Source organism: Accipiter gentilis, chromosome 26 (assembly GCF_929443795.1).
Source record: "Accipiter gentilis chromosome 26, bAccGen1.1, whole genome shotgun sequence".
Classification (NCBI taxonomy): Eukaryota; Metazoa; Chordata; class Aves; order Accipitriformes; family Accipitridae; genus Astur; species Astur gentilis.
The window spans coordinates 4,905,956-4,931,454 of record NC_064905.1 but is presented as its reverse complement, the minus strand read 5'-3'; the positions used below and the strand labels follow the sequence as shown (position 1 = coordinate 4,931,454).

Genomic DNA, 25,499 nt, shown 5'->3' with positions numbered 1-25,499 from the left:
ATTAAGATGAACATAGGATTGAGGTCTAAAGCTGAAAGCAACAAGAGCCTTCTCATTGAAACAGTTCATGGGACGGCTTGAGAACTTTGGGGTTTTATTCCTAATTTATTTCCTTGAGACACAAACCATATTTTTATTGAACACATACGGTGCTCCATTCTTCATTAGAGTCTCTAAATATTATCTTAATAAAAGCAATACAACTAAACCCAAATATTGTTTTTGTAGTTCTGAAATATATGAGAAAACAGCTCAAGTATGAAGAGCTGCAAAGTACAGGATTACCTGGGATTCAAGTGTATACTATTTGCATTCTTACAGATTACAGTGCATCAGCATTACAAAGATCACATGACCTAAAGTGCTTTTTTAAAAATTTCTTTTTAGATCAGCATTAATACGTCTGGCTATATGTTTCAGAAACACAGTAAATCAATCATCAGTTATGTATTGTCAGGATTTCGGGGCTTGTCTGTTGTCTTTTCATTAAATCCCACCTTTAGTTCTTCTTTGGGGATTACAAAGTTTCTCTCAGATATTTTTGCCTTTCCCCATATTAACTGAAGCTAAACAGAAACAACGTTAACTGACAGTCCAGAATACAGCAGACTCAGCCACACCACACCAGTATCAGTCTTCCTATACCCTCTCTCTTCTGTCAAGATTACAAACCAAGATTTACAGAAAGAACTGCAAGGGATAGCGGCCTAGAAAGAAAAAAGCCATGCAGAAATTTCTTCAGTCAGGCAGGTAATGAGAGTTAGACAAAACAGTCTTTGGGGAAGGGTAAGGTACTTCTGAAAGTAAAAGTTGAACACATTCCTCAAACAGGGAGCCCAACGGGAAGCAGTGATGAGGAACAGCAATATTCCATGGAAAAAAGCTAACTGGGACTGCACTGAGAGCTGGTAGGAGGGAGACAGAAAATGAAGAAAAGCAGAAGCAGCAGCTCAAGCCTATCTAGTAAATGAATCCACAAATGCAGCACATCAGCATTTAGAATTCCAATCGTAAACTCAATTAACAGTTCTTAGTAAAGAACAGGAAAACTGAGAAAATCTGCCTGCGTGATAACATCAGTTAGTGGTGGTCACCTTTCTGCACCCTCAAGAACTCATAGTCTGGCTTCTTCATGCCTGCAAGAGAGCGCGGCTTCAGCACATGCACTGAGGCTTCGGCTTCTGCAAGGATGCTGGGGCAACGCAAAGATAACGGAGCAGCCATCTTGCACTGGGAGGGCTGGGGGGGTCAATACCTGGTATGGGAGAGAGAAGCCAACTGCTGGAAATGCAGACTGGGGAACTGTCAGGCAAAAAAGAACCATGTGCCTGTGGCAAATCCAGTTTCTACATGCTTTTGGTCTGACACATCCTAGCTTAGACACTGTTTTATCTCCTGTGGATTAGTAAATCAGACAAATGCTTGCCCTATCACAATGAGATCTAGTTTTGTTATCTCTAAATATTCTCCAAGTCTAGTCAGCCTGAAATAATATACATTAGGGTTGTGTTCCCTTTAACAGGCACATTTTCTCTGTGAAAGATGGATTGATGGCAAAAATTGATCTAGAGTGTCCTAGGACTACTGCTGAAAAATGCTTAACTCCAATACCAGGATTAGGATCCCGTAGAGCCAAGACATGAATGTCTCGTAGAAGCTGCTTGGCCAAACCCGCAATAATTACACTTTGTGCTTAAAGAAGGAACTAAAAGAGAAAAATGATGCTATCAGATTACGGATACACTCATCATCCAGTTCAAAAACAGATGCCTTCTCCTTACCTAGATGCAAAGGCCTGAAAGAGGGTTAAAAAAACAAAAAAGTTTTCAGCGTGGCTTAAGTAATCACAGAATTCTTGCATGCACATCATTATTTTATTAGCCACAGTTCAACCACAACATTAACTGTTCGTGTTTCTACCTGGTTGTTCATGACAATGTGCAAACAAATATTAGATTTTACTCACTGCCTACTTTCATTTTTGTACTCTGCTCCCGCCAATTCAACAACGATGAGTTAGTTAAAAAGCAAGACAAAACAGGCCAAGCTGGACACAAAACAACACTCTACAACACTTTGAAACCATAACAGAGGAAAATGTCTAAACTAGACAACAATAAGTGTCATTAAAGCAGCTCAAAAAGCTATTTTATTTCTTTGAGTCAGATTGTGGCTCTTAAAGCATAGAAATTTGGCTGACAAATATGGAATACATATCCTCTCTCAAGCGACTAGCAAATTTGGGCCTACTAAATAGAGACAATGCTCAACAGCTGAGTCCCAAATGGCTAAAGTCTTGAAAGAGTGGCACCCACTGCAGAGGTGGGTATACACTGTAAATGACATAAACCAACTGTTGTATCTTATAGCTGATTGACAAAGCAGCTTGTCAAATCCAGTGCTTCAAAGCTTTAAATAACTCTTATATCAAACTGAAATATTTTAAATAGGTTGAGCATTGGGGTTTATTTTGGCAGAGGGGCTGGTGGTTTTTTGGTTGTTCTTTAATCAGCCTACAATTCATTTTTATTCAAGTGCTTCATATATTTATTATTCTAAAACTACTTACATTCACAATATATTGGCCTAAGAGTAACAAGCGCTTTATTTTGGAAAGATCAACAGCATCAACTGCAAAGATTAGGAGATAATAAAAATCAGAAGGGCTCAGTCTTACTACTACTTGAAGTTCTTGAAATAGTTTTCTTGCTGCTACAAACACTTTCCTGGGGCAAGCCACGGTGGAATTTCTCATGCTATTTAGGTACTTCAGTATTGATAACTTCAGGACAATTGTTACTTTCCGCTCCATTTGATGCCCAACCCTATTACACAATGCCTTGGACTTCTTGTTTTACAGTAAAATCCACTTGCAGCCAAACTGGATACATATGGCATGCAAGAACTAGTGAGAGTACCGCATTGAAAGTTTTGTGTGATGTCTTGCATTGTAAATCTGAATCCCTGTCAGTGTTTAAACCTGTGAAATGCAGAGGGAATTTAAATAATGATTCAGTTATGGGAGCAGGTGGTTGTTCAACTTGCTGAATATTCATCCTGCTGTTAACAGCTTACACATTTATACTACAGTGCATGAAACAGCAAAGCACTAGAAAGAATATAAGGTGTTAACAACCGCTACAAAATATTTCTGTAAGGGTACATTTCCTCCATTTCCCATCAACATAAATTCTGACAACAAAAAACAATATTAATCCAGGCATACATTCTTCTTTAGCATCTGCTTTTAATTTACACGTTAATAGGAGGCTACATTTCATTATTAAGTTTTTCTTATTAGTGATTGAATCAATATTTCTGCCCCTTTGGTATTGTCAGTTCATTAGTTTCCCAAAGCCGATTAAGTTTATGTGGATATTTCAAAAGGCGACTATATTCTATTTAAACAAACAGACAACATAGAACATGCTGCTTCACAGAGACTTTATGGCACATCTGCATCTCCTTAAGTGGAATCACTTCTTCATTAGCAGCATAGCCTTCAGTTCCCATCTAACAGGCTGAGCCAAGTTTAATCCACAAGGAATCACACTATACTGGTGGGTACTCAAGTACACTCATGTAACCAAAGGCCATTTAATTGGAAAAACCACACAATGCCCACGGCAATGCAATGGTCCATATTCTGTCACCCAAAATAATTTTTTCTACCCCTTACTGAAATAAATCCTACACTTATGACTATAGGAGCAAATTCACCACAGTTAAAAAGTCTTTGGTAATACCAAGTAGCACACAAATTTGCAAGCCTCCCAGACAAACACATCAAAACACACAGGTTCATACGTAGTAACACAGTGTAAACACAGGGGTGTTGCTAATGCATTTTTCATTCAAATCTGAAATTAGCAAAACTGTCAGAAACAGTGGAGAAAAACCTTCAGAGCAGCATTCCTTACTAGTGCTCAACTGGTATTGTCAAAAAATAACACAGACATATTTTGCAGCCAGAAAGCCTGTAGGCAGCAGCTTTACACTTAGGGGCACGCAGAACCGTGCTGACAGATATGTTTCATTGACCAAGGAAATTTTTTGGCTACCCCTAAATTCCTCTGCACTTCTATGATTTAGAAAATAAGTTGAAATACAGATTCATGATGATGGGACGGATTGAGCACCTGATCCCTTTGGAAATAATATGCAGCACTTAGATATACTGTCCTTTTTCCCCTGCCCTGCCAACAAAAATTATCATGGGAGCACTCCATAATCCCTTCCACTGCACAGACAACTGGGTTTGGTCAAGTCCTCTTTATTGGCTGACTTTCCAATGAAGCACAGTAAGGAACATTCAAAAATTCCTGCCTCTGCTGAGCCTGGCATGGAAAACAAATTGCAATGTCTTAGTCATGATGGCTACATTTTGAGAGGGGAAAAAATGCTGTATTAGAAGAGCAGGAATGACTGTAACTGTTGACAAACAATCCTCTTCTTCCTTTCATCACAAGATTTGCTATCAGTAACAACCCAGAGAAAGCAATCGCATGTACACTGCGCTTCATTTGGGAACACGCAGATACTACGGAGTATTATCCTGTGATCATTCAGTCACCTCTTTGCAGATGACTTTTCACCCAGCATTCTACACTCAGGGTTTCTGAGGGTTTGTTTTTGGTATTTTGGGTTTGTTGCTTTTTGTTTTGGTTTTTTTTTTTTTAAAGAATTTTCATAGGCACATAAATGAAAGTTAAACTAACAGAATTATTGGAGTTCTCAAGCAAATAGTGAGTGTAAATGATGCACACTATTTTTAGTAACTTCAAAATCCAGGAAATATATGAAAGGCAGTTTATACAAACAACAGCTTCTGTAGCTGCATAAAGGGAGTGAAACAGCTGACAAAAACATATCACTTCTGTACTTTCAAATAATCTGTTTTGACAGTGTCACAATAGAACACATACATTAGTGATTTCTCATTTGTATCAGCTTCACTGGTGGAGAATCAGAGTTAATTTCCTAACTAAAGAAAACCACATGCGTGTTTTACCACTTCCTGCCTTTTGGAAAAGCCCAAGTCTACCTACGATTCCCAGCATATGAACCAACTTCACTGTTTCCTTTGGAAGATGACAGGAATCCACTAATGATGTTAATGACTACAAAGTTTTAAAAATTGAGACAATTACCTCTTTCAGTCTCTAAACAGGTAATCAGTTGTGACCAACTTTTCTCAATTTGCTAACAATCAGTAAGTCTTAACTAAATGTTTAAAAGCATAAGGACTTCATTTAAAAGTTTAAGTAGAATCAGTATAAAACTTAAATGACACCATCTGTTCTTAGCAGACCACATTCTTTAAGTGTTGTAAGTAGAACAGGACTGTATAGCTCATCAAAAAATAGAAAATTGCATGCTAAAATTAAGAAAATCTCTCAAAATTCAACTCCAGAAATATTGAGGCACCGTCTTAATTATTATCTACCACCAAAAGGCAACACGTTCATTCATTCAGTGTCTATTGCACATGCCACTGAAGGGCATAGAAAAAAATCCCACTGCGATTACAGAGTGAGAAAAAGAACTATAAATAATCATGTACAGTAATAAGAAATCATGGTTGAACTTCAACTTATTCTGTAAAATCAGAAAAGGTGTACAAGGATTTAAATATATGAAAATATAGACAAGGTTTCAATAAGCTGGTCAGGTTTTATAATAAGCTACACGAAAAGAAAAATACTAAAACTAAGTATTACTCTAAAAGTAAACACTATTGATTCAGTAAGTTACACAAGATTTATTCAAGTTTCATAAAAAATTAACTTCATTTTTTTAAAAATATTCAACAGTGTTTGAGATGACGTTGTCCTTCATATTGATATGACAAGGGGTAAAGGAGTTAAGTTTTTCACAAAATGGAGACACGTTACAACATCAACAAAAGAAAGACGGATACTCTAAAAATGAAAGTTGTGCAAGTTTGTACTACAACTGCAATACAAAAACATGTGGCACATTCTATAACATTACAATTTGGTGTTTGGAAAAATAGTCCTGGATAAACCACAGTGAAAATAAAATGCAGCATATATCCCACATGAAGTAGTCAGGAATTTGCATGCCTCTGCTATTACGGTGAAAACTCATGTGCATGCACCACAAACCATTCTGCTTCTACTCATTAAGATTTTACTTAAATGAATATGGAGGTTCAAGTTCTAATACCAGCTATACGCTTGTGTTGTTTGTCACACCAGTCAGACTAATTCGTCCATTATCCAGAGCATTTGTAGTGGAATACTTGATTTCCTTTTCCCTCTAGTATTTCTTTTCTTATTTACCAACTTTGTTGGAGCATGGTTTTGGAGGGGAAAAATCCCCAATCATTCTTTGCTGAAAGTTTGTTAGAAAGACTGCCAACCAGGGAACCCAAACCACTCGTCCCTTACCTGAAACCTTACTAAATACTTGAACTCAAGGGAGAATTTGCAGCTGATCATAGCAAGCAATGTCTTTCTCAAAAATACAAAACCCTGTCCTGGTCTTTCGGTATTTTAGTGAGAGTTTCTGAACAGAGTAAACCACGTAAATCACGATTTAGAAGGCTAGGGTGAGAGGGGTGAAGATTGCAACACTCCCGCTGGAGCACCAAAACATTCCAGGGTAGTTTGGGGTGACAGCAGGGGCACAGGGGCTGCAGGTGCAGTCTAATTCTAGAAACTCAGGAGACAAGTCACTTTGTAAACCTTTGCTCTCACTCTGTCATCTGTAAAATTTGTACAAAAGCCAAAGTGAATTTCGGTACGGTGTTAGGATATGCACTATCCCAGTTACAGCAACAGTTATTTCTGCATAACGGGAAAATGATCTGAAGACACATTTGCAACCCAGGAGTAGTTTGGTTTAGATTTATGAACCTACCTTACGCCACTCCAAGGCACTATTGCATTCACATGTATAAAGCTTTCGAGGAGCATCAAGTCTCAAAATAATAGTACAGAAAACTGGGCTATACATGTGTATTTAATATTACAGTTTTGATACCAACTCTGCCAAATCACGCTTTGCAATGGTTTGGGTTTCTCCCAGTTAAGCCTTCTGAGTTTTCACTATATACTAGTGCTGGAAAACCTCCCATACCAAAATCACAGAGAATACAAAATAGATTTGAGTTTATTTTAAATCCCCATCACATCTACCATCATAAAGAACTACACACTAAGACTACGTCAACACCAGTACTCAATACCTGCCTAATATTACTTTATAGGCACATCAGGGAAGCTGGAATAGGGATAAGTTTATTAACCTCAAGTAACCAGCACCAAATTTCCATCCAAGCAGATCTTGAAACTACAAAATCTCACAAGGAAATTATTCTCAGAAAATCTGCAGACTACACAAATTTAGTACCAATGTGTTTAAAAGCCCCAATCTCAACCTTGAGGTGGCATGTCTGAACGCGCGCATACACACACAGTAAGAACAGCAACAGATGGGTGGGGAAGCCTCAGGAACAGCTCTTCAACAACTAAGATTACAACCTTTTTCCTGCTCTCACAACTTAGCTATGAAGCATCAGTTTCTTCGCCATATCAACAAAAACCTCCCTTGCTACTGCAAACTTGTCTCTCCACTGGACCCAATCCCTTCCACCGAGTCCTTGCTCAGTTGCCATGTTACTTTCACAAACATGATAATTTATTATTGAACTCTTAGTAACAATCACACCCAGAAAAAACATTATCAACTCCACTTTTGAAATATTTTTCAATTTTCTGTGGTCCATTATATGAAAATAGAGTCATTTAATTTCTGCCTTGGTTTGCCATTCTGTACCAGACAGCCTTTAGGAGCTGAGAAACTGCCATTTAAATCTACCAAGTATTTCTGTTTCTTGGTTTTCATGCCAGTAAATCTGAAGGTATCAACCACTAGAGAGGAGAATTATATTCTCATTCAGAAATGGACAAGAACAAATTTCATACTCATTACATCATTTTCAATGCCGGTACACTTATATTCTTTATAGATGACATAATAAACCAAAAGTGAAAATCAATAGAGAGGAAGACATTTAAGTTACTATCAGTTCATTTGTAAAAAGGCTATAAACGAGACACAAGTGAGATGCATTGTCTGGAAACTGCTGCTATGAGAATCAAAATGTGCTGAAATACCTGAATGCAATTATTTAGCTATGACTGTAATTAGCTGCTTCTAAATCATAGTAATGAGCTAATGGAGTAGTACTCACGCAGAGGAAGTCAATGGGAATCCATTATAAAGCTAATTAAAAGACAGTCTTTAAGAAGAGTCATGGTTTTTTCTCTCCCTATTAGGTCACACAAACCAGTGAACTGTGCACTTGGAAAATTTCTGCCAGCAAGGCCGGGAAGCACCACTCCCTTTGTGCCTGTAAAACCACAATAAATTTTGCTTTAAGCAAACCTTCTACTTCAACAAGAGACAGGAAAATATTTTGTTCTATTTTATGTGTGAATAAAATAAAAATAGGAGAGGTGTAATTAAAAGTATATAAAGACACACACTGCGCTCACGCTTACTTGCTGAACACCTATGCTGCACGCGCAATGAAGATAAATGCCAAACAACTGGGCAAGTTAGAAGTCAGCCAACCCTCTCGCCAATACTTCAGCGCTGCTCCTCCTCAAGGCCCAGTGGCCCATTCATATGGCTTTGCCAGCCAGAAGGAAAACTTCAAGAAAGAAAACAACGTGTGGTTGTTCACAATTTAACAATATCAACTTTATTGAAGCCTATAATGAATTATTTTAGTAATAACTTGTAATTGACGTGACAGATAAAGATTTATGGAAGATTCAATGAGAAAAGTAGAAGCAAATACCTGAGCAAAATTGCACTGCTGGTTTAGGTTGGGGGGTGGGAGAAAAAAGAAAAAAAGATGCCTAGAAGGAAAACATAGCTCCTAACACTTTGGTTACAGCAACAAGCAGAATGATGAATGAGTATGCTGTGCTGAAAGGGCACATGACAAGAGGATATTGTTCTCACCTGTGGACCTCTACTTCACTCAGATTTTAATGAATCATAGTCCTTTCAGTTCACTTACAAGTCTCAGCTCTTTACTCCCTGTACAAGACTTAAACATTTCTGTTCCCAGCATTCATAGAACTACTGTTGACTGAAGAATTTATTACTCAATCCAGTTGACAGTATGCTGGAAACAGAAGAGATTTAGTCTGTCTTTCTATACATTCCCAACAACATCTCATTTCTACTCAGGAAATATTCATCATTTTCTAAAATGTCCCCCCCTGTTCCTTTAGCTGCAACATGGCCAAGGAGTCAAAGAATAAAACTGTGCTCCACATATAAAAACATCTACTTACTGAAAGGTTTTAGTTAAAGCTTTTATTTTAACTGTAGTCACAGCATGAAAAGTAAGTTCAGTATACCATCACTAAGGCAAAAATTCAATTTCAGGGTGCAATAAACACTTTACATGCCTCTTCTTTAAACTGAATTTAACAGACACGTATTTCTGCACCTATCAAAGTCATAACATCTCATACAGATTTTTAATGTTTTGCCATTCTACTGCACTTGACAAATAAGCAACTGTCAGATAACCCAACAAACTACACATAGGTGTTTAACCACCCTCAAAGGCTAATTAAAGACAAAGATTAAAGGCTGTAAAGTAAAAGTTGATTTAAGCTTTTCCTTAGCTTCTAACAAAAAAACCCACAACAACAACAACAAAAAACTACTGCATCGCTGATGCAACAAAAGCAGCAAATTTTTATTAAAAAAAAAAATTAATCTGTGCAGCGGCATACAGTCAATTATGTGCTGTTCACAGAAACAAATGCTTGCTTCCAGTTATTTCCCTGTATTCCAAAAGAAAAGCTGCAGCTTTGCAGCAACTTGCAGCATTTCATGCTCACTGTTTGCTGCCAGTGGTCACAATTTTTATTATACCAACAGTAGGGATTCCAACTGAAATTTGTGTAAGCCAAAGGCATGCTTTATTCTTAAGTATTTGATATAAGAATATTAAGTAATGATGCAACAATTATTAGTAACAATTTTTTGCCTGTGACTACACAGCTAAATACCAGCAAATCTATAAACAAGACAATTTTTCTGAATCCCCATACAGTGCCTTGTACTGATTCAAGTTGCTTCCTACTTTATATTGCAAGACTCATGACTCCTCATACCTCTTGCATTGATACTGGAAGGTGTAAGTACACTTTCCTCGTGGAAGCCAGGCATTTTCCATGATAAAACCCTACTTTTAGAAGGTTAGAACTTCATTAAACCTAAAAGGTTAGGTTCAGACTCCAGAAATTAAGCTTTACCAAAAATATTCAGACTGAAACATTTTAGTTTGAGAACTGACATAGTACATGCAATTATGATGCAGGTGCTAATTGTGCAGCTTTAAGTGATTCTTCTGAATTGAGTTTTTACTTTTTGAATACAAAATAGAGAACATTTTCAGTCACCAAATCTTTTCTCTCATCTGGAAACAACACAGTGACTTAATTAAAAGTGTGTGTGGTGGGAGGGGAGGGGGTCTTCAACCATTATACTCATAGTTTTGTGGGTTTATATTTTAAAGCTGAAGACATTTGTTTTATTCTATCTGAAGCTTTGGGGGGCAGCGAGGTGGGGGATGCAATCAAAAGACCAAGTTCTCAGTAGTGGTAGCATTAAAATACTTCCACCACTTAGGCTGAAGTAGATCTTCAAAAACCTTTTGCATGCAACTAGAAATACTTGCAGCATAAGCTGTTCTTGGCAATGGCCACGCTAGTTGATTCCTTAGGCAAAGGCCTTTACTTCAATGCTTACAACTCATATCAATAAATCCTCAGGTGGACAACCTATATGTAGTAGCTTTCAATCCACAGACCACTCATACAAAATATATTCATATACTTTAGGTTCTCAGGACATAACAATGATCAGTTTTAGAAATGTTTTCTATATAAATACTGTAGTCATTCTGTACTTTATTTTTGTACCCCACAGACCTTAACTCAACATTACAGTGGGTAGCAATGCTAATAACCTTACATCCGACAACATAAAAACTGGGGAAAAAAACCCTACAGCAAAGGCAAGTGAAAGAAAATAATCTTCAGCTAAATGTACCTGCGAGAAAAGGAATACATGTGATGGTGAAAAACTTTATTCACATAAGACTTAGCCACCAGTGATGCTTGTACTACAGTCACAGCCTAATTTCCTACCAATCATCTTCTAACTCATGGTTTACTTTCTCTCGAACATAAATCCAAAAACCTGATTTGAGAAGATGAATTTTTGGTGACCACACTGGTTCTTTCTTATGGTCCAAATCCCTGTAACAAAACCTGACAATCAATAGTCCTTTCAGATTTTTTTTTCTCAACTAATATTCACAAACACTTCTACATACCTTATCTTAAGAACTGATAGATTTTTAATTCGAACCGTGCTAAATATTTGCCCATCACCAAAATATTGCCACTGAAAGACTTCATGTCAGTTCACACATTAAATATGTAATGTATTTTTATGTTGCTACTGACCTCTTAAATCAATAATCTGAATTTAAGTCGATTGGAATCACTGCTTTGTGTGTTTGACACTTCTAGCATCTGGAATAGCTTTAGCAATTGAAAAATAAACCACAGGACAAAAACTATCAGAAGCAAGACCATGTTCAAGATGAATACATCACTTAAGCACATTTAAAGGCAGGATCCGGTATCAGATTTTCTTCTTAACTGAGATTTATCTCCTGTTTTCTTTCCAGCATACTTTTACCTACATATAGGACTACTTTGATTCAAATCAGACGGTCTGATAATTCCAATGCAATGTTTTTAATTCCTCTTACATAATTAAATCCCAAGAGCTGAAATGGAGTCATATATACCATTTTTACATGTCCTAGAACTTCTTAGCACTCCTATGCACCAAAAGGAAATGTGACAGACATCACTCACTTTACACTTTTAGTATCACTGAAAAATGCATTAGCGGATGGGAAACTCAAAATTACTGTGTTCTTAATTAAGCTTACTACAAGAGAAGTCATAGATCTGAAATCAAGTTTCCTGTGGGCAACGAAATATTTTCTCCTTGAAATTACTGGTGAAAAAAAATATTTGCAAAATATTCTGCAATTAGAAAATCCCCAGAGACTGCAGAATTAAAAATTACATTTTGAAAATATTAATATCATCTCTGAATTAAGACTTATATGATTATGTATTCACCTACAATAGCCATCATAGCGGTGTCTTCCAATTTATGAATTGCTGTTTAACACAGCAAATTTTTTCACATTCTGAAATACCAGCACCTCAACCCTGTAAACTGACTCAATGCCTTCAGCAGTCTATATCCTCTACAGTCTTGAGTTTCAACATCATTTAAATTGGCATGTGCTGTAGTCAAATTACTATAAACAGTAAAGCTAATGAAGCTATCAATATGAGCAATCCAAAACAAGTTTTGTGAACAGGCAGGAACTTACCCATGCATGATTGTTATTTTTCCTAATACAAAGTCATTCCAGAGCCTTTAAGCAGTTTCAGAGATTTAATCACTGAAACAACTGACTGCACTTTTATTTCAGAGGGGTGTTACCGGGAGAGGGGGAGAGAATGGTATCTTCTATCAATCTAGTATTCCAAATGAACTTTTTTTTTTTTTTTTTTTTTTTTTGGAGAACAGTCTCAAAAGTAATTATATATGCCTTCCTAGCGTAATTTGGAAACACTTCCTTATACTCAATCCCATAAAACTCTTTTCATGTTACTAAACCTGAATAACTGCTCTATTCTGAAACCACAGTTACAGCTCACTACAAAGCATTTAAGCGACTGAACAGTATGAACTCGAAAATATTCTGACCTTTGTACTTTGGTGAGTTGAATAATTAGTGCTTTCCTTTTGGACCTATCCATGTTATATAGTGTCTTTAAAAGGACAATGCTTTGGTCTACTTAATCAAAAAGTAAGCAGATACTTATCTGTGACTGTAATCTTCCCTATTTCCGCCAAACAAAAACCATGGATGGATAATTCTGCAGTTATCACCTCCAACAAGTGCTAATGAAGGATCGTTTCTTCTGCCATCCTCAAACAGTAAGTGTAGGACAAGGGGCTATGCCCTTCTGTTTATTTACTTGTTGTGTTTTTGTAAAAGTGGAGAGGGGAGAAGTGGGCCTGGCCAGCAGAACACACGACCTCTTGGCTGCCGTACTCCGGTTCAGTGGGAACCTTCCAGGGAAAGCGCCGAGCCTTCTGGAGACAAAGAAAGGCACCGCAAGAAGGCACAAATCTGGAGCACAAATCCATATTGAAAGAATCCTGAAGGACCATCTAAATCCTTTCTAATAACCCTAACTCAGAGACTAAACTTAAAATCTTCTGCTAGAGCTGATCAAGAAGAGGAAAGTTTTCTAAAGGATAAGAAGGAATTACATGACATTTGTGGAAAGGCAGGAGTTCTCTGACACAACTACTGGAGATAAGGATCCACTCGGCTAGGAATAAGTAGTGACAGGAGGAAAATGCCTTGGTCTCAAAGTTAAACGGAGCTCTGGAAATAACATTCCAGGGTATATTACTGGTTATGTCTGTGAATCTTAGTATGACCTTTGCAACATTTCAGGCCAAACATTCAGATCTCCTGAGCAGCTGTGGCATTACCATTATCATCAAGAGTAGAGGGGCACATAGTAGATTTGAAATCAGGACAGCGATTTCTTCAGTTCTATAAACTGAAGGACAAATTCACCTCAAATATTTTCTGCCTTTAATTCATTCTTGGAAACACCATTGCAGTAAAGGATAATTTATTATCATGCCTACTACAATTACTTAGATGTCTCAAGAATGTTTTTTTAAAAAAAAAAAAATTTCCAACTAAACGCATTCCTCAGCTATCAAAAAGTAACCATGCATTAATTAAAAAACAAACAAAAACCAACTGCATTTAACAGTGAACTTGGATAATATTGCTATGCTCAGCTTCAGAAGGAGGCTTATGTTATGGTGAAGCATGGTGATGTATGTGCACATGCAAAGAATTTAGTCAGCATTTCATACCACCCTTACTAATCTATTACAGTTCACAACAGAAAGTTTTCAAATTTGTGTACCGGCACAGGGACTCCTACCAGGGTCAGGCACTCCAGGACCTCATACAGCATTGGATTGCCAGGATTACAGTAGGGCAAGATCCCAGCCACTGTACGAAGGCAAGCAGGGATACCTGCAGGAGCGTGTACCCGCCTCACTACTGGAAAAACACGCGGAGTTTTACAGGCTGCAAGAGGTAGTTATGTATAGGCTGCACATTGTAAATTCTTTTACTGTTATGGAAATTCCTAATGCTGTGTGGCCTTGAAAACGAATATGATCCCCTTTCAAAGGCCTTTCTTCAGAGTTTCCAGCTCTGGCTTTTTCCTACTGTCTTTCCCAGTTTTTCTGAGTTCACCTTTGCGGTGCTGCAGGACTTGGGGATGGAATGGGGGGGGCAAGAAGGAAGGAGTTCTCCCAGAGTAATGCATTCCATACATTTTACTTGGGTAATGGCAGTGTAGTTTGCATTTGGGTTTAATTCCCTTCCGCCTCATTGAAAATATCAATTCTTAGCTATGATCCTGCAGAAAACTTGCAATTTTTCATTGTCAATTCCCTCAACCCCCATTTCTCGTGAGCACCAAAGGGAAAAAACCCTGACTGGTTTTAGTCACAGCTTTAAAATTTTGTGAATTCCTTCAGCTGTGTAATGCAAACCTAATATTTTATAAATAGCTTGGGAGAGGGTTCTCTGGTAGTAAAAACCACTGAGTGAAATTCAGTTTTCTTTCTTCCCTCCCACCGCCTTTTTCTTCTTGTTCTCTCTGTTAGAAAGGTGATCAGTCGTTTAAAAGATCGGTAGTTTCATTATCTTCAGATGACCTGCTAGGGCACCACAGGTGATTTCAAAGTACTTCAAAGAACAAAACCCAAGAATAGATAGATACATTAGACACCCTCAGAGAGAGGCACTAGTTCTGTGTCTGTGTCTCCGAGATCTAGGTCTGTTCTGTGTCTGACAAACCCTGTGCCTGATTTCAAGCTGTTAAACAGCTGATATTTTAAAAGCTGAGAAGATGCTTCACTAAACCTCTACCTTCTGATTCACAAAATTTTTTCCTTCTAAGACAATCTTCTTAAGCACAAAGCCAGGTAGAGGATAGTATGTTAGTTCCTCTGAGGACTTCATAATAGGCTTTGAAAATCTTAGGTTTTAGATGTTAAGTGATTCACTTTTGGGGGGTTTCTTGCTGTATCTGAAAAATTACAAAGGAATTGTAATAGAAATCATGTACTGGCCAAATAAACAAAAACCTAAAGAACTCCAAACCTTCATCTGACTGCCCATTGCCATCTCAAAAGAATAAAATTGTATTAAAAAAAACCTCCAAAAAGCTTAAGCATCCGAGACGCCACTGCTCTATTAAATGAGTTTTCTTAGCTCTTTGAACATATTAATTTTGAATTGTCTGCTGACTTTTTCCTACTGATTTTTTCAAATGCCATGGATGACACTCTGCAGTATTCATAATTTGACCCATATACTGAGACACAATAAAACCTAAGGATGCATTTCTCTTCAGGTTAATTACCACTTGCCAGTAAATTGCTTTTTAGCCAAAAAAAAGCGCTCAGAGGTTAAAAAGTCTTTAGGCATTAGGCCATCACATCTTGCCTTGAAGTTAAAAAGGAAGAAAAACAAGAAAAAAAACCCCAACATTCAGCTGGGCTATGAAATTCTCTCATTCCACCTCAGATATTAATCAATTATCTCAACCATACAGTAAGAAAACAGATCTTTTCAGCTGAATCAATCCTTTAAATAAAACATACTGAGGGTACAGTATGGCAAGTGGGCACGACAGTAATCACTTTTTGAGCGCAAGATATTAATTGTGGTATGACCTTGAGACTGCTAATGTTGTCACCCTCATCTGCTTGATGCTGCTTGTCTGCTTACTTCTCAGAGCAATTATACTACGGACATGGGCAGCCACCACCACCCACTTGCTCATTTTCTGAAACAAAAAAACTCAAGCTTCGCGCTGACTTGCTAATTGCCAGAGGGCAATGGCAGGCACAGGTTTTACACTCAAACCACAAAGAATTTCAGGCCACATTCAATCAACAAAGGGTCAGCCAGGTGTTGTCCCATACAAGAAAACTTTCTGGTTCTGAACTTTACCTTCTGCTCTCGAGTCCTCCCCAGGGATACTGTTTCTTTTTGATTCAGAACAAAAAAAAAAAAAAAAAAAACAAACAAAAAACCCCAACCCCAACCCCCCCCCCCAAAACAACACCCATGGAAGGTAGAAGAGAAAAGAATACAAGCCAATAGAGCTGTGTTAAAACAAAGAGATTATTCTTATCTATATACAGTAAATGTGAGCCAGGAAACTATAAATTCTTAATGAAAGTTTACTGTGTACCCTCAAATTCCTTTACAAAGTCAGCAGGAAGCATGTGTTAATCTATAAAGGCATTTATAGATTATAACATATTTCTAAGGGAGGTAGAAAAATTTCTGGCAAATCTATTATTTGGAGAACGTTCTTCCTGACATTGAATAATACAAAACTTTAGTATAACCTCAAAGTTCACAATAGTAAACAAAAATACTCCACTGGGATCCAAAAATAATTTTTAGTGCATTTGCAATGAGCAGACTGGCCTTCAGTACAGATACTTTCAGTTAAGAGTTGTTACAAAGCATGTGTGCATACATGTGCACACGCATGGTATATATAAATATACACACAGTGCGTATGTATGTTTCAAAGTATACTTTACTGTCTATACAGAGAATCACTTCCGTGCAATTACTCCGTGCAATTACTCTCCGTGACGGTAGTAGAGAAATATTAAAAGTAATGAGTTTTGGATGGTAGACTGTCTACTTTGACGGAAATCATGACATTACCTGCTAAGTCACTGTGAGGCAACATTTTCATATATAAAGCTTCATTTGTATGATAAAAGTAGTTACATTAGTATCAAAAAGTAAGACTGCATGCTAATATTTTTACTCTGATTTGCTCCCAATTTTATCCAAAGGTAAAACAGTGAAAGGGTACGGGTTCTACTAACGATGAATTTGGAGGTGTTAATCCTAATGATGCAATATAGGCAAATTTCATTTTGTAGTCTTTTCTAAAACATAAAGCAGAGCTCATTGGAAAAGGGAACATATTACATTGCAGTACAAATCACCCCATTCAATTTAGGAAAAACCCTTAATGAATTTGACCCTAGTTACAAAAGGATGAAAATGCGTGCTTAAGTGTCATATTTGCTCATCACACAGCCATCAGGCTGCTGCTGGATGCCAGGAGGGGGCTTAGTCTAAGTTAGCACAGTCGAGCCTCCACATTAAGCTGTACCCGAAGCAAAGCAACTAACAGGAAATTGTTCTTGTGATCTCCTGTTCTTCAAAGCACCAGTCTCTCAAACCTGTTTATTGGTTCCAAGTTTAATTACCCACCTGTATGCACTCAATCCATGCACAGCAGGGAAGACAAAACACTGTCAAGATTGCACTGAAATATCAGAGGCTATTGCAGAACACGCAGCCTGATAGAGCCGCCGCCTCCTCCAACAAGGCAGACCCCCGTTCTTCAGCTATTCCACCGATACCTATGAGCTCCTCCAACCCAGACACCTTGCTCCTCATCTTAAATCCATAAGATTTCCGTTAAAATTAGAATGCCAACTGATTGTGTAACAAACGCGCCGAGGGAAAAGAACATTTTATGTATCTATAATGTGACTAACCTAAGAGCTCTAATACTAATTGCCAGGTACTTAAGCTTCTGTCTCTTTTGCCCAGGAACATTTTGCAAAGCAGCAACTCCATTTCTTCTCTTCTCAGCAACAGCAGGAGATCTTCAGTTCAGAAATTAGTTGATAAAGTAACAGCAACATTTCATGTCAGTAAGAGACATTATGAGCTTAAAATAGCTGTATTGGACTAGCAAAAAAAAAATTGTACGGATCAGTCTTGTGGTAAACAACAACACTCCAATAGCACAAATGTATTTTAGTGGATAAAAATATACAAAACTTTTGGAAAAAAACCTCGAGTATCATCCTAATTTTTTTTCCAAAGTTTGCAGAAAGTCATACAATTGAACTGCATGCTAGAGATGAAGAATGTTTTCAAATCCACAGAGAAATTAACCTGAAAAGTAGCAGCAAAAGAATTAAATTTACTAAAAGTATTGAAACTTATTTCCCATATGCAAATGATGAGGGTGAAAGATGAAAAAAATCTCCAGACTCAAGTTCCACAGAATTAGCCCAGACAAAAGTACTTACTACTTTGATGGCATCACCTCAGATTATAAAAACTGAAGAGCATGTCCCATATCTTATCAGCTGCTATTTTTAGGATTTTGATAGATCTGTAGACAATTACCCAGAGCAAAGTTAATGATAACTCTAAACCAAACCATATTTATGTAGCAATAAAAACAAATTTCCAGTTCAAGATTGACAGAATTATTGCTGGGCGTTTATTCATTCTAAAACTGCGTAAGGGACACCAAGGCTGTCAGCAGCTTCTCTGCAGAGATGTTTCCCTCTCCTGTACTCATTACCTGGCTACTGAAAAGAAAAACCACTAGTAGACGACTGTGGAAATCATTTGCTGACCTCGCTGTTTAATAAGAGTTTCATTTAGCACTGAATCCCACTACTGACAGTGAAGCAATTGCTATCTAGTTGCCCTATTCAAGAGAGATGAAGGAAGCAAAACAACTTAATTACATAGCTCTTAGAGGCATTGATACACCATCTGGCATAACCAAATCCCATATATAGAGCACTTATGCACATCATCGTGCATGACAAAGACCTGATTTTTTTCAAAGACCTACTTGAAGTCTAACACCCAAGCCACCTATTTTGGGAACTGACTAACTCAATTCCTTGCACAAATAAGAAAAATAAAACTTTAAAGTAGGGAAGGAAACTTTCTTACTAGACTGTCTGTGTACTTATCAAGTGACGGATCCAGAAAGCCTCCTCCCCCTACAAACTGGTACGGGTTTTTGGAATGTCCTACATGAGGACAGGGAGCTGCATGAATCCTGAGAGTTAGCATTATGTCCATTAGCTTGCCAACGGAAAGAAATGCAGAAAACAAATAAAGCCCAATTAGTTGGAGGTACCTGTCACACACAAAAATGTAAGTGAATAATCAAAAAAGTTAAACCAATACTGACTCCCATTGAATGAAGTCATAAACATAAGGACCGCAAGAGAGCACAAATGTAGTAATGCACAGTCAAGTTAGATGCAGTCTCAGATGCACCATGGTCTAAGGATAACAGGCCTTCACTCATCCATTTACTAAAGACCAAAAATCAGCACAGAAAAGAAAAAAGCATGTGCCATCAAAGTTTATTAGTCCCTGGCTTGCCCCCCACCCCCTGTATCCTCAACTATTACTGTCATTTACACACACAAACCAGTTTTTGCACTCACATAAAATAACCTCAAGATGTGACTGAAGCTACTAAGGCTGCTACTACAATGGAGCATTGATGTACATCCCGCAGACATGAATGGATTGGTTCCCAAGGAAGAAAAGGAACAAAGCGTTAGGTCAGATGCAACAGTGCACACGTGGCTTTTCTTCCAATTTCTCCTTCTGGTGGCTTCCTGTTTTAAGATTAAAGACCATTCAAATACTTTACTTCATGTTTTAATTATTTTTAATCAACTATAAATCAGCCTACTGATGCATCGAACTTTTTCATGACCTGCAGATGCATACCACCTCATAGGTTTGATATCCAGAGATGAGCACAAGGTATGTAAACTGTAATTATTCAACAGCTATTGAACCAGCCTTAGGGCACAATGTTTGGGAGTCCCAGCTAACAACGCATAGGAAATACGCACGAGACTGAGACAAGTCTGCTTTACTACCTGTTAAAACTGCACTGATGATGCACAAACTGAAATGAAGCTAGTATACATTCCTTCACATTTTAACAAATGTGATTCTGATCAGCCAGCAGTTTATATTAACAAGAACATATAAAAATCACACACATACAATTATTATTTTTTTTCAGTCTGTACATGTTATTTTAAAGGTTTATGAACTACATAAGCTTTTGGGGCTAATGGAAAAAAAATCAAAATGGAGATAACACATACTTTTGAACGTAAAGGGAGGAAAGCAGGAGAGTTTTACAAAATGATATCCCAGAAAGGCTGCATTCCTGCCTGAAAGCGCACACCTGTGCCACTGCTCTGCTGTGCACGAGAAGCTTGGTGCAGAAAAGGTCAAGAGGCAAGCTTGACACACATACAAACACTGGAAGTAAACCAGAAAGCAATTTGCCACCTCTACAGGGTTGTAGATTTTCTAAATTCATAGCATACTTTGTCATCAATAAGGCCTGGAATAAAGAACAGACGCCAGAGTGAGTCAGTGCAAATAGCATTCTTTCCTTACAGATTTCCAATTTATAAACTAAACTTGGCACCTTAGAAAAGAACTCTGCTACAGCTCAAGGAAAGCAAAAAAAGAGATTGAAAGATATTATAAAGCATAACTTATGATTTCACTTAATCACCGCTAAATTTACACTTGGCAATTTCTGAGTACATTTACATATTTTTAAGCAACATACTATAAAGATGAACTGTTTTGCAAAAGAACTGCCATTCACTGTATGGCTAAGTTTTCATTGCTGTTTTGGAAGGAGAGAAGTATTTTACACTGCCACTTGATTTAATCCAGCTATCAAAAACTTCTGTGGCAGTACTACAATTTAAATCTTGCCAAGCTGAAACATCATTCTGGTTTACTTTCAAGCAGCTTCAGAAATTGTGAAATTGCAAAAGGAATATCTGCATTACAGGGCAATTTTTAAAAACAAACAAATTTTAAGCAGCAAAAATTCTCTAGAACAATCAATCCATCATCTTGATGAGTAACTGAATAAACATACCAACATACTGATACAACAGGAAAACATCAGGTTCATAAGGGGACCAACAGGAGTAATCCTAGGCACAGAAACAGCTACCTGCACAGTACAAAGAGGCACCAAATAGCCAGCGTTAAAAGAGATCCTAGACTCCACTTCCTACCAATATCTTGCTATTTTGTTCAAAAAAAACAGTAGATTGGGGGGGGGCTTGGTTTTGTTCCAGAATAAAGCTACAGGTTTCTGACAGCAGGAAGTTCATAATCCTTCCTTAGGAATCCCATAGAAACCAAAGAGCCTCACACTCCACAGGCGTGTTTCCAGTCGCTTGCATCCCTGGTTCATTGCTAAAGAGTACTTTGCTAAGGAACTGGTTTTTTTTTTGGTTTTTTTTTTTTTTTTTTAAGATTACTATTTCCCGGTTTTGTAACAAATAAATCTTCCTAGACTCCACAGTTGTATTTATATATTTTTATTTTCACATCTGAAATATGAACTAAATTGCTAGAACGGGTGTTCCTCTCCCTATCCCACCTACCAAAAACAGAGGGGAAGATTGCTGCAATGTACTTAGTGGTTTGGTACCTTTATAAAGTCTATTTTACCAGGCAGAAAAAACATACTCATACCCCCCTCACTTCGAACAATATTTCCTTCTAAATCTAGGAAGCAATTTGGACAGGGTAGAGCGGCTGTTGCATTTTGCTTTCTTCTTCAGCTGGAAGACTCAATAGTCGACTGTGCAATCCCAGGACAACCCAGCTGCATACATATTACCTCCTTTTCTACAGGAGACATGACTTCAGATTTGTTTTGGAAGTGACTGCTCAGTTACACCAATGAAAGACATTCCGTAAATTTTTTTGGTGAACCGATTTAGTTCTGACAGGTGTAAAGAGCAAAAGAAAGATGAGGGAAAAAGCAAAGTTTTCTTCTATGAGCCCATGTACACAGTCTTCAGAACAGGATACAACTGACATTTCAGTATTTTTATGATATTTTATAGTCTGAATTATGAAATGACAGACTTTCATAACTTGTCACGTATTCTGTTTCTCCAAGATAGTCTTCCAAAAATAACACTAGTCTTACTATATAACCCTGCATTGTGCTTAATTCAGCTATTATACATGATGCTTTGAATTCCCATCATTCATTTTGCAGCCTTTAACACCTCATTTGTTGAATTACTGTTCTGTACATAAGAGTTTTGCTGTAGCACTAGACACACCATGGGGGAAAAATATGTAATAAATAAGAGCTTTTTGTAATTATTTTCATTTCCAAAAGAAAAGTAACAGATAAAGGAAATAATTCAATACATTATTATGCTTGTTAACCTTAAAAATACTTAAATACTGCTTAACTAATTTTCATTTATTTATTCATCGTTTGCACAGGGTTTTTTAATATTTTTTTAAAGCTGTAAGCAACTATGTTCTCATTAAGCTTCAAGCATTTATTAAACCAATTAATGTTGGACTAAAAACGTCTTGCACCCAGATTTCACTTCCACAGATGAATACAAATTTCTGTTTAAGTTTCCAATTGTACTTAATTCATTTAAAAGGGACAGAATTGGTACTATGCTGTATTTCATAATAAAGTTGCTACGAAGTCTTGCCTATAAACAAACTTTGTGCTTTCCAAAATAGACCAACAATGAAGTAAGCTAGCTGCCATCTGCAATGATAAACAGCTGTGGTAGGTGTTCTATAAATAAAGAAAAGTTGCCCCTTGGAAATCCCTCCCTCTCCCCTACTTTTTTTCATAACTACACCATTTCTGGTTCTAGAAAACGACTTGTTTCATCTACTGCACAGAAGCAGCCATTCTGAAGTCCTCCACACACCTCCTCTTTCCCCTCCACCGTGTGAGACTGGTTAAACGGTGCCCCGGGTGACCAGGGAGGCTATGGAGTCTCCATCCTTGGAGATGCTCAAAACCCGACTGGACGTAGCTGTAAGCAAGCTGCTCGAGTTGATCCTGCTTTGTGCAGGCAGGTTGCACTAGATCTCCAGGGGTCCCTGCCAGGCTCAGCTATTCTACGATTCTGAACTGCCGGATTTCTGCATATCCTAATTGCCTTCTTCCCATTCTCCGATGTAACAACATGATTTTCCCCCCTGCAAAAACATTGTGGGACAGGGGAAAAAACCCCACATTTTTTTTTGCTAATTTTATACTCAGTTGAATATTGTAGTTTTGAAAACTAAATTCTACTCAAATTCTAACTTTCACTGTACTTGCATTCTGCAAAGGGGAAATGAAGAGAACATTAAGAAAAAGCAGGAAGGAGATGGAAAATGCAGAGAAATACTCTGTGAAAAAAAACAAAACCAACTCCAGCTGCTATGAAACATGACATATCTCAGAAATTTGTACTAGCACATGTCTCAAAGAGATCTGATATTCTCAATCATTCCTCTTCTGTTCCTTCAGGGAAAGCTCTCTGTACTACCATGGGCAATATGTCCCTCAGATGACCTTTTTTTTCTTTCTTTTTAGTTAAGTAGAACCACACTGTTTGTGTCCACATAATGCGTTGCATCATTCCACAAAACACAGACCCACACAATAAACTCTCTAGTAGTACATTTAGAAAATACTTTGTCTTCCTTGCTTGCTCTTAGCATGTTAAGTGCAATCTAAGGCTAGAACAAAGCAGTATTAAGTCCTCGCTGGTCCTACAACTGTATTGCTTTAAAAAACAAAGGGGGAAGAAAAAAAAATTGGAATGTCCTACACTTGATAATTCCCTCCATAGAGAATCGGGAATGAAGCTCAGAATCTTGATCCAGACCTTCAAAAAGCTCCAGACTAATCACGCTTATCTTAAAGGTCTATATGTAATCCAAAGTGAAGACTATAGTCAACGTCTTTGCTACTGTAGCATGCTGGAGCTCTCTTACGCATTCAGAAAGAGAACAGGATCCCTGATCACGAAACAATCTCAGGATGAATACTGAACTGCAAGCCCTGTTGAATACAATGCACTCTGTTGCTAACATATGATTTTGTTGTTTAAAATATTCTTCACAGACACCTGTGTTAGACTGCTTGAAGACAGATGTTGGCAAATCAACAATCCAAAGTCTGAACTCTGTTTTCTCAATAAAAACGTGAAGATAAGCAGTGGGAAAGTTCTTAAAGACAGTTCAGATCACACGCCCTTTAGTTGATTTCAGTGAAGGTCTTTACAAGTCTATGAATTGAAAGAAAACTCACTGATTTAATTTATTTCATAAGTTTGGCCCTTCAACTTGACTTCAGAACCTAAGAGCCAAGAAACTGTTCCTTCACTCCAAGAGGATTTAGGTTCAAACCTTCCTTAAAATTTTTATTAAAAACGAGTAACTGAGTATAGGAAATTCCATAACTGAATACTCAGCTGAATGATAAACTTCCTTTTTATTACACTTCAGGAGGCAAAAAAGGAGTGCTGAATGCTAGCAGGACAACTTTGGCTCTACAGTCAAGCGAAGCAAAATAGCATACATGGAAAATGAACACATATCCTAGCAACCTGTCAAGAAGAATTTAGAGTAGCTTGCCCCAGGCAGTCTGAAGAGAGGCTGCAGGTAAGCATATAGACTCTAGCCTTTATTAGCTCCTGAACTGGTGCAAAAAACCCGCTAGACAGTTACCAACCCACTGCAGTAAAACTGCCTGTAAAGCAGACTGACAGACCAGTCAGTATTTCTACTAGACAACCAGTAACAGTTGTTTGGAAGAAAAGTTTAAAAATGAGCAGTAGGTAACATTCACCATGTAAGAAGCATCCTTTTTGTCCGTAATAACTTCCTTAAAATTATAACTCCAGCTCAGCGCCTTCAGAATAACAAGCAGCAATGCGTTTGAACGCATTTCATGTTAAAAGCGTCGAAAGAGGACTATACAGTTTGGGGTTTTACCCAGAACATTTCTGCTTTGCTGTTGCATTGTCTCTCTAAAGCCAATGGCAGCGCAGTCTGAATCAAATGCGTTAAGCTTTCACATCCTGGCAATCTTGACCAATCAAGCTCACTTTTACGTTACGTATATCTCTCTGCATTAGTCAAGAATTTATCTTCCCTTTCCCAAAATATGTGAACAAAACTGTCAGCTGTATCGCATACCCTTCTTAATCCAACTATAATATGTCAAATAAAGTTCAGCAGATAATAATTACAGGTTAATTTATACAATTCTACACAGAGTGACAATTTTTTCTTTGCTTTGAGTCTTTTGGTGATTTGCTACTGCACAGAATAATTAACAAAAGTGATAAAACCACACGAGAGACAAAACATAGACACACCAAACTTTAAAATTAATACTATGAAACTAGAACAAACTACCAGTATGAAGCACACTATCTGCCCATTCTGCAACATACTTTCGATATATTAATCATATTCTCAGCAATTATATAATCTAAAAATAAGATTGATAAGCTCTGCAATTGTTCACATTCTCACTTCATTTCTATGTATTCATTTTATTTAAAGTTTATATTCACAGTCCTAAATACAC

General features: G+C 37.5%; 1 protein-coding gene across 2 annotated transcripts in view; it reads right to left on the bottom strand.

Annotated features, from left to right (window-relative positions):
- Positions 1-25,499, bottom strand: part of SLIT3 (slit guidance ligand 3) — a 536,826-nt gene that overhangs the window by 405,300 nt on the left and 106,027 nt on the right. The window lies entirely within an intron of this gene.